Source organism: Phaethon aethereus, assembly GCF_964289735.1.
Source record: "Phaethon aethereus genome assembly, chromosome: 5".
Taxonomy (NCBI): domain Eukaryota; kingdom Metazoa; phylum Chordata; class Aves; order Phaethontiformes; family Phaethontidae; genus Phaethon; species Phaethon aethereus.
Genome location: NC_138579.1, coordinates 71,933,278 through 71,945,302, shown reverse-complemented (window position 1 = coordinate 71,945,302; position 12,025 = coordinate 71,933,278).

Sequence of the window (12,025 nt, the reverse complement as noted above, 5' to 3'; positions counted from 1 at the left end):
GGAGCGGGCCGGCAGCCAGCGCAGGGCGATACGGAGGGAGAGATAAGGGCGGGGTGGGGCCGCGCCGCGCGGAGGAAGTGGCTGCGTGTCGCTCCCCCCAGCAAGGGCAGGGGGCCCAAGAACGCACGGTACCGGTCGCGGCCGAAGGACGGGTCTGGACACAGCCGGGGATTGCGAAACACAGCGGGCGATCCCCTGGGGAAGGGATCTGTCCCTGGCCCGGCTGAGGTCACCAGATCGGTGCCGTTCACCACCCCAGGGGGATGAGGAGGGCGAGGCAGCCGAGCGGGGCCAGCAGGAGAAAGGAGCAGCGCGGGGTCGGCCACAGAGAGCAAGGCTTGTTCTGCTGGTATGCCAGCAATCCGGCTGCAGGACAGCTGTCCTGCCGGGCACCCGAGCGGGGCCACTCGCCCCTCTCCCGCGCACAGCCAGGTACAGCACAGGAGGAGCTCCCTCCCTCCCGGCCGGGCCGGAGCGAGACCTCCGGGTGGGCCCGGAGAGCTGCCGACCCTCTGCACGGGCCGGGAAGCGCCCGCCGCTCCAGCAGCTGGAGGGAGCAGCCGGCACCACGGCGAGCGGACAGGAGCCTGAGCTTCCCTCAGCGCTTTTGGGGAGGAGAGGACAAGCATCCCTCCCAGCAGAAAGGCAGCCAAGCCGCCGGGCTCCAGGCAGAGACACCGTCCACCCGCAATCTCGGGGCCAGATCCTTCCTGCCAGAAAGACCCCACTGCACCCAGCTGCCCCAGGGTGCCCCCCCAGCCCCACTCCAGCTGGGTGCCACCGCACGCCCCCCCAGCCCTGGGGACAGCAGCAAGGCGGGGGTCCCCGCCACCCCTCCACACCAAGCAGGCACCAGCCCCACAGTTCGCAGCGCCAGCCCCCGGGCCCAGGAGATTCACATGTTGGGAGCCCTTCGGCACACAAAGGCGGCTCTCTCTTCTCGGTGGGAATTTGCAGCTGAGCGCTCAGCGGGGACAAAGGGATTTCACAGGCACATCCCCAGCCGGCCGGCCTCCCCCCCCGGCGTTCCCGCTTCCTGTCACAGTAGCGCCAGGGCTCAGGGGCGCAGCAGCAAACAAACACCCAGCGCCGGATTCTGGGAACGGGGCCAGAGCATTCCCAGGGCAGGCCGTGCTCCAGCGGCCAGCGAGCTCCCGGGCCGCGGGGGGGAAGGCAGCAGCCCCCCCGGCTCCGCCAGCCCAGCCCCAGGAGCGGCAGGTGAGCCGGCGGGCTCGCAGGGCAGCTCCCCGGCTCCTCGCCGCACCCAAGCGGCAGCAGCCATCTCGAAGGGGGACGCGAGACGTCCCCGTGCCCGCAGGGCTCGGCTGGAACGCCAGCGTTGTGCTGAAGGTCATGCAGCCCCCCAGGCTGCGGCGCTGAACTTTCCCACTCAGCTGCCTCTCTCCCGCAGCAAAAACAAACAGCAGCCCGGCTCTGCAGAGATAAGGGCCGTGCTGACAGAGCCCAGGGAGCAAAGTCCTCCTCAATTCAATCAATCGGAGGCCGCAGCACCACGGGAGCTGCCCCCCCGAGCCCGAGCAGATGGGGTGAAGCTGCCGCGGCACCCCGTGCCGGGGCGGGCCGAGCTCCTCGAGGGCTCACGGCTGCTGCCGGCTGCCCCGAGCAGCCAGGCGGCCAGCGTTCCCAACGGCATTTCGGGAAGCCTCCCTCCATCAGGCCGTGGGCGCAAGCGTCCGCAGCTAGCTGCCGCCCGCAACGGCCCCTGCCAGCAGAGCCGGGATGCGGAGCGGCAAGACAACTCGGTGCCAGCCCGGCACCCGGACACCCGGATTTGGGTGCCCCTCCCCGGCACAAAGCCCTTGCCGCAGCCCTCTTCCCAGGGAAGCCACTTGAGATCATTTCCTCTCCCGACACCTGCAGCCAGGCTGGGCCCCAGAGCCCAGCCCCGACTCAGTTCCAGTTACTCTGCTCCCACCAGCACACAAAGGCACAGGGGACGGGAAGCATAGTGGGAATCACACCAGCACGGGAGCCGTGCCACCGGGCTCCGTCGGGGAGCGCCCAGCCCAGGAGGTCAGCCAGCATTATCCGCCTCCCCTGCCAGCGGCATTCAGGTCGCCAAGGAGCCAGGAATACGGAGAAGGGCAGGAGCCCAGGTCCCCCCACCCCAGCGACCCCACGCAGGGTGTCCCTGCCCCCCAGCCCAGGGTACCCCAGAGTCAGGCAGGGTGCCCTGCCCTCCGCCAGACAAGCCACACACCTCTCCGCTCCCCAGGCTGAGCAAACAGGCAGGCGGTGAAGTAATGTTCGGTGTGGGAGCGGCAAGGAGGGAATTGCCGAGATTAAGCCAAGCCGCCCTTGTGGGGGCAGCCCAGGGGAGCCGCCCCGGAGAAGCGGGACCCCCTGCCCTCCCTGCCCCGGCCTGCCCAGACTCCCCGGGCAGGTAGGGTGGCCGGCAGGCTGAGTCACAGCAGGAATCATCCAGGGGCCGGGCTGAAAACCCCAGCTCCATTCGGCATGACCTCATCAGGTGCCCTGCTCTCTAATTGCACACGTGTGTCTGCGCTCAGAGACGACTGCGAGGGCTCTGCCAGGAGCAGTAATGAATGGGTGAAGCAAAGCCACGGGAGAAGCATCAGGCAAGAGCCAGGGACTGAATCACGGCTGGGGGGGGGAAGGGGGCCGCGGCCCTGCCGATGGGCTGTGGCAGGGTAACGGCAAGTCCCCCACGGCGCTCCCAGTCCCCTCGGCGCCCGTGGGCAGGCAAGGCGCGCACATGGGCTGGCACGAGCCAGCGCTCAAACACAGCGGCAAGGGACAAACGCGACAGCAGGCCAGGCCACACTCAGAGGGACAGCGGGACTTCATCCCACCCCAGCCCAAGCTGTTTGCCGGTGCCACATCTGGCTACTGCTCCCCCAAGCCGCTCGCTGAGAAGCGGCTTCCCAGGCTTCTGCATGAGCCAAAGGGAAGGAAACCTGCATTTCCTGGTCAGACGGGAGATGACATCGTGACTTCCCTTTCCCGTAAGCTTCTAAACACGACGTCCTGCCAAGGGCTGCTCCCCACCGCCCCCGGCCCGCATGCAGACGCCCTGGAACCAGGCCGGGAATGCCAGGCGCAGGCACCACCACTAGCCCAGCCTCAGCCAGCTGCACCAGCCAGGAGGTCAGCTTGGTCCACCCTGAGATCAGACACGCAGCCGGCTTGCTGGAAGCATCCTGCCTCCGGGAAACACACACGAGTGCTCCTCGTCCACGGTGGCAGCACACTCCTGTCCAGGGCTAGGAGTATCTTACAAGCAGAGAGTGGAAGATGTGGTTTTCCAGCCCCAGGAGGACATGGCTGTGCCCACCGCACCCTACAGATGGGCTCGTTTTTGGCAGGCTGAGGCGGCACTAACACCGTACCGGCAGCACGACATCTGCTCGCTAAGACCAGAAGCAAGCACGCACTGCTGCTCTGCAGCCTCCCCCTCGCTCACCTTGTCTGCACAACCGCCCCGGCCAAGCAGGGCCAGCTGACACTCTGCGGCGCTCCCGAGGCTGCCGGAGGCCGGACAGGGACACCCTCGGGAAGCTGAGCCGCAGGCCCCCCTCACGGCACAGGACTGCCGCCGCACCTTCGCTCCCCGGGCCCGTCCGCCTGCCCTGCGCAGGGCGGCTCCTCTCGCTACCCGAGGAAGGAGAATAGAGAAGGGAAGTGGTTTTCCACCCAAGCCAGATGCTGGAGACAGACGCGGGGCCCTTTGCCACACCAGCGTGCGCTGGAGGGAGCTGCAGGGCCCCGGGAGCTCCCTCCTGCAGGTAAAAAAAATCAGCAGAGAGGAAGGAGGGCTACAAAGCCAGCACGGAGCAGGTGGCCACCCACATCAGAGGGGAGTTCTCCCAGGAGCACCCCCCAGGCTGGCCCCCTCCTCCACCATCAGACCCTGCTGAGCTGGAGGCAGGATGACATCTCCCCCCGCCGCGAGTCAGCCTGCCCGCAGCCGGAGCCGGGCACGGCAAGCAGCGCGGCGTGCAGCAACACGCTCGCAAGAATGTGTTACTCCACTGGGCAAGGGGCCTGCCAGCAGCATGCAAACACGACGGGTGACCCACCCTTCCCAGTCGGAAAAACTCGTCTTTGCAGTTCGACACACTCCCTCCCACCCGTCGCAGCTACCCATGCGTGCGAGCCGCCCAGCACCACCACCTCCCACCTCCCCTCTCCTACTGGGCCAGGAGAGGAGCTGGGAGCACAAGTGGGAAGCGGCCGAGGGATCTGGGAGCTCGTCTCAGAAAAGAAGACCAGCCCGAGTGCCACACGAGACGGGGCGAGAGGAAAATGCGTCAGCTGAGACCAGCGAGACGCCTTCCTCCTCCTGACCGGGGGGAGTATTGGTTCTCCGTATTCATCTACTCCGAGGCTACCCAATTCCCACACCAGGCCACCTCACCCCCGGGAGGGAGCCCATCGCCCTTGCCCCAGGTGATCGCTCTCCTACCCGCGAGGGGCTTCTGCAGTTCCAGAAGCCACGTGAGACGAGAGGGGAGGGCAACTCCTCTCGCCGCCGGCTCCCCCATGCCCCGGCTGCTCCCCGCACGGCGCAGGCAGCCCTCCTCCGCACTGCCGGCTCTCCAGGAAGCGGCGGAGGCAGGTAAGGCTCTCGCTGCTTCCAGGTTCCTCACGCCCACGAGGGGCCGGCGGCGGGAGGCCGGTGAACTTTGAGCAGCGTTCGCTATAATTGGGGCCAACGCCCAGGGGAGCGGGAGCAGTCGGGGCCGGGACAGAGGCGCAATGGCGGCTCCTGCCCTCACGCGCGCGAGCCCAGCTGCCACCGACGCCAGCCCAGCCAGGGCCGGGCCGGGGTGCCCTCGTACCAACCCCGGAGCTGCAGATGTTTAAAGAGTGCTCCCAGGACCGCACCACCACCACGGCCAGGCTACAGGAACGCTCTTCCCAGGGCTCACGCCCCGCCGTGCCCAGTCCCTTCCCTGCTTGTGCTGGAAAGCCAGCAGTCACTCTGGCCGGGGCAAGCACTCCACCAAGGCTGTTTTGCCGAGCATCGCAGCCGGCCAGGATGCCTGTATGCCTGCCAACAGCCCAGCAGCACCTCTACAGCCTCAGAGCCACCTTCTGCCGTGCCGAAAGGCCAGGGCTGTGGTTTCACAAAGAAATCTTGCTCTCTCATCAGCAAAGACACCTGGGCAATGAACTGTTAAAATTAAATGTATGGGTGAAGTGCTCAGCCCGGATCAGGTCCCTAGGCCCACGACAGCACAAGCATTTTTGCGGTGGGTAAGAGCGCCGCAGCACAGCCACCTGCGGCACACGGTCAGGGGCACGGGGACAGGCTCCCCGGCATCCACGGCTCCTCTGTCACTGCCCCCTCACAGGGACGCTCACCTCCCTGCAGGCAGAGGAAGGTGGCATGGTTCGTTGCCCCCCAGCCCAAGGCCCGTGCCGGCATCCCACCGCCAGCCTCCGAGCTACAGCCGCTCGCCGCGCTGGGCTGGAAGCAGCGGATGAAAGCAGGTGACAGGCACCCCGGTTAAGGGCTCACCCACCCTGGCACCACGCCCGGCAGCTTGTGCTCCTTAGTCACCGGTTTGCCCTCACCCCCAGCAGCCTCCTCACCACACCCCGTTGCCGTGCGGTTTTGATAAGAGCCAGGACGAGGAAACAGTACCCCTCACGGGGGAGAGCTCTCGCTCCCTCAATGGGGACGGGGAGCAGTGCTGCAGGACGACCGCAGGGCACCCGCCGCCTGCCTGACGCCCACTCGACAAGCTGAGGTCACACGGGAACACGACGGAACAAACCGACCCACAGGTCAGCCCCTGCACGCAGCAGTCACTGCGCAGGGCCAGCACGGCGACGGGCACGCCTGTGCTGAACCAGCGGCCTCCCCGGGCGTGCAGGAAGGCGGATTAGCAACAAGCACAAGACAGGCAGGAGCCGGATGGACTCATCGGCCTGCTGCTGGGAGTTTCCAGGGCAAGAGCTGGCTCCAGGAAACAGTTTCTCCCCCCAGACAGCCTCCTCGGATGGTGAGCAGCAAAGAGAAGGTTGCGGCCACCTTGGGGAACTCAAGGACGTCGGTCAAGAGCCCATAAATCCAGCCCCTTTCCAACTGCCTCGCGCCAAGACACATTCCTGCACTCCGTGCCAGAGGACAACCTCCTCCACCGGCCAAGCCCTGTGTCACACGCAGAGGAGCCGCCTGAATCACCCAACAGGTTTGGGTTTTGTCACCGCATCCAGACAACACCTGTTGCCTTTTATGGACCCAAACCAGCTCCGCGGTTCTGCTTCTTGCTGTCAGCGAGGCAGGGATGGGGGAAAGCAACCAGGCTGCAAAGACCTGGGTTTTCAGAGCCCAGAGGAGAGTTCTGTGCTTCCCCGGAGACAGTACCACCGCAGTCTTGGGAAAGGGCTCCGTCCTTGCCAGCAGTAAATGAGAGACCGTTACGAGGGGTTGTTGGGAAGAGAAACTGAGATTTAACCAGCACTCTCCCCTAAGGTCACAGACACTGGTAAGCTATTTTGAGAAGCCAACAAGCCTTCCAGGCACAGTCCAAGCCATGCTATTATTTTCTGGGTGTCCTAAAGCCACCCTCAGCGCAGATACAATGGACCAAGGTCTTATCTCCATGCCAGAAGCTGGAGGAGGGAAGAGATGAGAGGCAATCCAGGGACAGAGACGCAGGCTGCGCGGTCTGGGCTGGACCATTCATCTGACTCTCAACCCATCTTTAGGGAAGGGATGGCCTCAAGGGCTCCTCAACCACAAAGATCGGGGCCTGACCTCCGAGTCGGAAGGGAGGAGGCTCACTCCTCTGCGGCAGCCCAGGCAAACCCAGCACGCTCCAGTAAGCGAGCACTTTCATCGTCCCACCCCTTCCAGGAAGGTTCCGTGCAAGATTCCAGCAAATGCTGCACATCGTGAAGGACAATCATTTGCATGCAACAGCGTCCCAGCCAAGTTCAGTCCAGTGGAAGAGAACAGCTTTTTAAAAACTGCCTTTTTTTGCTTTAAAGTGCATGAGTAAACACCGGCAGGTAAGAGAACCTGCCTCAAGAAAGCAGTGGGAGCAGGACAGAGCAGGCAAGGTAACCATGGGGAAGGCTAACAATTGCCCTGCTCGGGGTCCTCCCAGCACACGGCTTCCCGTGGACCTGGGGGATGCTGTCCCACTCCTCCAGCAAGAGCCCTGGCAGGCTCCGCAGATCCGTCACGCATAGGAGCATGCGCTGTGGGCATCGGAGACAGGAGCCAGCTGCTCGTCCCCACCTCACCACATTCAGGAGAGCTTCTCAGAGGAAGAAGAACAATGCACAGAAATGGAAACTTCAAATGCAAGCTGTAGCCGCTGTCTATGAGATTCCCAGCACACCTGCAACCTAGAGGTGCTGAGCTTTCCTTGCTCCCTGCAAAGCCAAGGACAAGGCTGTTCTTAATTCCACACTAAGAACTGGGCAGCCGAGTCCAAAAGCATCCACACAGTGCAGGGGGAACATCAGGTGGAACTGCAGGCAGCTGTAGTTAGATGCCACCATCATGCTCCGCATGCCCAGGCAGTCCCACACATACCCAGACGCTCCCCTCTGGCTCACCAGAGGCCGGGCAGACACCCGTGCAGGGTTGGGTGCCACAGCCCTGGGACGGGAGCCTTCAGCCCTGCCACGGGTTCCCTGCTAGGGGAAGGACAGCCCAGGCCTCCCAGATAGCACCCTGTTACCCCCATCGTCACGGGCTCCGCAGAAGAGCCTGGGCACCAAGCCCTCGCCAGAGAGGGAGGCACCTCCAGGAGATCCAGCCCTCTCCCCAACAATCAGCGGAAGCTTGTTGTCCGGGCTCCCTCATTCAAAGCCCAGGGCCATAACGGAGGTGCCCAGCTTCCCTCCTGCGGGGCAGGCACGCCCGCGCCTCACGGATGCCAGAAGCCCCCGTGACAGACAGGCACCCGAACTGTCGCGCAGCCACCCCGAGCTAAGCCTCTCCTCCACAACGCTTCGAGGAGGATCGGCAGAGCCCGGGCTGCAGGAGGCAGCGCCGCAGGAGGTCACCGACCCCTCGCTCGGGGCGGCTGGGCTGCCGCTAAGTGACGGCGCGGCCGAGGGCAGCCGAAGAACAAGCAGCCAGCTGAGGCCAGACCCCGCGGCCGGGCCTCGCCGGGCAGCGTTCCGGGGTCGCTCGTTACCCGCGATGCCGGCGGCCGGGTGGGTCCGGCGGGTTTAAGCTCGGGGCTATTCCGTCAGGGACCTGCCGCGGGAGGAGGGGAAGCTGCCGGCCCCACCCGCACACTTGACCCTCCCCGGGCACACCAGCCCCCTCCCCGCCAGAACAAAGGCGCAGTAAAAGATACCGGGGGATAAGCCCGTCCTCGGCCGGGCAGCGGCAAGCCCGCGCGGCAGGGACGGGGCTGCCCCGGCGCGCCCCACGGCTGCCACCGGGAGGCATGGCCGGAGACCCGGGCCGCGCCCCGTCAGAGACCCCGCGGCGGGGCCGGGCGCGGGCCCCGCGCACAGAGGGGACGAGGGGAGAGGGGGCGGCTGCCGGTGCCGGCCGCGGGAAGCTGGCACACGGGCTGCCTTTGTTCCGGGCAGGGAGGGAGAGCGGCGGCGGGCCAGCACCGGGAGGGGAGGGAGGCGGCCACCCGGACCGGCCGCCTTTGTGTCGCTCCCCGCGGGCTCCGGGCGGGCCGGGTCCCGCCAGCGCCCCCGCCAGGGCCAGGCACCGCCACCCCGGCCGGTCCCGCGGGGCGCGGCCCCGTCTGGCACCCGGCTCCCGGGCAGCGACGGGCCTCCAAGGGCCCGGCCCCAGCCGGCCCCGGCAGGAAAGCGCGGGAGGGCCGCGGGGAGGGCGAGGGCCGGCCCGACCCCTCCCGCCGCGGGGGCGTGCGGCGCCCGGCAGGCGCCGGTCCGCAGCGGCTCCCCTCCCCCGGGCCGCCGGCGGCGGCGACGCCGAGCGCGGGACTCACCGTGGCCGGGCTCCTCGGCGGCGGGCGGGGGAGGAGGGCGGTCCCGCCCCGCGGTGGCGGCACGGCCGCCCGGCCCGCTCCGCGGAGACCCGCCGCGGCGGCGAGGCGAGGCGCCCAGTGACGGGCGGCAGCTGCGGGCGGCGGCCCGGGTCCTCGGCGGGCTGGGCTGAGCTGTGCCGGCGCGGTGCGGGTGGGAGGGAGCGGAGCGGGTCGGTCGGGTCGGGTCGGGCCGGGCCAGGCCTGGCCGCGCCGTGCGCCCCGCGCCGCTCCCGCACCTAAAATGGAAGTTGCTCCGGCCGGGCGGGGGGCGGAGCGGGGCGGGGCGGGGGCTCCGCCCCCTGGCGTCAGCGCGCCCCGCGCCAACGGGGGGCGGAGCTCAGCCGCGCTTGGCCCGCCAATGGCGCCCGCTCCTGATGGCAGAGTGGGGCCGTCCCGGTGGGGTCCGTCCCCCGTGGGGTCCGTCCCGTGGAATCTGTCCCGGTGGGGTCTGTCCCCGCGGAATCTGTCCTCATGGGCTCTGTCCCCGTGAGATCCGTCCCCCGTGGGATCTTTCCCCATGGGATTCATCCCCTGTGGGATATGACCGCGTGGGTTTGTCCTGTGGGGTCTGCCCCAGGGGTGCATGTTCCCCAAGCAGGGCTCTACCCTGGAGCGGGATCCAGCTCCAGGCGAGGGTCTGCCCCGGGGGCCCTGCTCCGGGAGGACGACGAGCTGCTCCCTGGGGCGCGAGGTCTGTCGTGGTGGCTGGTGGGGCAAGGGGCTCTCGGGGGGCAGCCCAGCCCCTCCGGAGCAGAACCCCCTGCCCAGCCTGTCCCGCTGGCACTAGGGGAGACGTGTGGCCCAATTTGCCCAGGAGTGGGATGCTGGGGGCGATGGGCTGCAGACCCACCCAGGGGTCAGCCTCTCCCTTCTGGCTCCAGGGAGCTGGTGCTGGTTGGAGCCCAGCCAAGGCTCGTCCTGGGGGAGCCCCACGAGCCCTCCTGCCAGCCCCTGAAGCCCCGAGCTCATCCCAGGCAGATCCTGTCCCCATGCCCCCACCAGTGTCCCATGGGCTGCTTCACCTGAGACCGCAGGTGGAGGGACACAGCTGGTGGCCGGGGACAAAGGCACTGACAATCCATCTGGCTGAGGGGGGACCTGAAGGCCCCATTGAGGAGAGTGTGGACAATTTTGGGAGGCCCCTCACGTGGCCAAGGCCACATGGACAGCCGAAGGGCTGCAAACGCAGGGGTAGGCCGGCGTGAGCCGCGTGAAGGCACAGATAGGATAAGCTGGGGGAGGCGTGTGGCAGGGAAGGCGTGGGGGCTCGGCGCGGCACTGTGTTTATACTGCCTTTCACAGCTGACGGGGAGGGAAGCGCCGACGCAACCCCGCTGAAGCAATCCTGCTCTGCCCGACTTCCACTGCACCGAGCCAAACGGTGCTGCTGTCCCTGCTGGCGTGGAGAAATAGCAGCAGGGGACCTGGGGGGGTACAGAGACCTGGGACAGGAAATTTAAACGTGAGGTTTAATAATTGCAACTAATCCAGCCAGAGAAACCTAACTCCAGAATGAATAGCACTCTGCGAGGGAGCAGCGTCACGTCCCAGGTTCTGCCGCTGCCACTCCACGGCTACGGGATTGGAGCCGAGCTCAGATGGGAGGCTGCTGCAAGCACCCTTGCACCTGCACCTCGCTGGTGGAGGATTTCCCCATCCCTAGGGAGGCGAGGAAGTGGTGCAGAGCCTGCCCCTTCCTGCGTTCGTGCCGCTCACCTGGGAGAAGTCCGGATCCGGGTCCCCCGAAGGTGACAGCTTTCTGCCGTCTCTGGCCCTGGGCTGGCTGGGGAGGATCCTGCCTGCTCCTGATCGCCCGACTATTAGTAAGACAATGACAAGAGGAAAAGAGGTGAGGAAGGTTTTGGGCGGGGACAGGTGATTCTTGGGGTAAATATGCATTGCTCAGTGAGGTGAGGAGGAGGTGGGGGAGATGCGATAGCAGCCTGCGCATGTTTGAAGAAGGTAATCCCCCAGATGGGGGTGGTGCAAAAAAGTGCTAACGAGGAGAAATGGGATTCGGTGCATGTGAAGGGCATGTTTAGGGAGATTATCGGGGCGTGTGACCCCCAAACCCTCCCTGATGTTTGATTTGTAAAACAGATATCCAACCTGCTGGCTGTAAAGAGCAGGGAGGGCTGGCCTCCACCCCTCCCAGGGAGGAGGGATGTCCCTCCATCCCACAGTGAGGAACTGAGACCTCCTCCCTGCACACCTTTGTCACCCAAAATGAGCGAGTCAGGGCCCCTCTCAGCCCTGTGCCTTGAGTGAGAACTGCTCCCAGATCACAAAGGATCCTTGGCTGCCCTCCCCTCCTCTTCACCCTCACACGGGTGCGCACAGGCATGGGAGACGCCGGCAGCACACCCCAGCGCGTGGTGGGGGAGAGTGCTCAGCAGATGGCTGCCCCCGACACAGGCAGCAGGTAAGCCTGGGGCAGCCTTCTGCTGTGCCTGGTATGTGGCTGCACTGTTGCTGTTTCAGTCAACCCAGAAATTTAACAGCCTCTAAAGTCTTCAGTTTCTGCAAAGATGGAACACACTGTTGCGAACACGCCTCTGCTGGCTCCGGGTTGGAGCTGGAGTCAGATTGCTTTGAAGCCGGGCAAGTGCTTCTTGTCCCGAGGGCTGCAGGATGGAGCTGGACAGGGTCTATCAGCGCAATTGTCAACTCAAACCCCTGACTCAGCCGTGCCCCGGCAGCTGCCAGAACGCCCTAATGCACGCTTACTTCTGAAGGCGGGCTGAATCCTCTGGCCTCAGCTCAACCAGCAGCAGATCATGCTCTCGTTTGAACATAACTACTGTGGAAGAGGAGTTCGTCACACTGCTTCCTGGGAAGAAGAGATGTGTTACTAGCACAGGAAAATTTGCCCTCTTTTACAGTAATTATGTGTAATAACATCTTGCACATCCCCCTTTCATCCTACAACCCTGCTGATGCCTTGTCCAGACGAGACGCCCAGAAAACGCAGCTACCACCGGAACCGAGCAAGACGACTTGTTTACAAGGCAGATCAGTGCTCCTCGGCGGTGGAGGGCAGGAGGAAGGGGAGGCTGCCG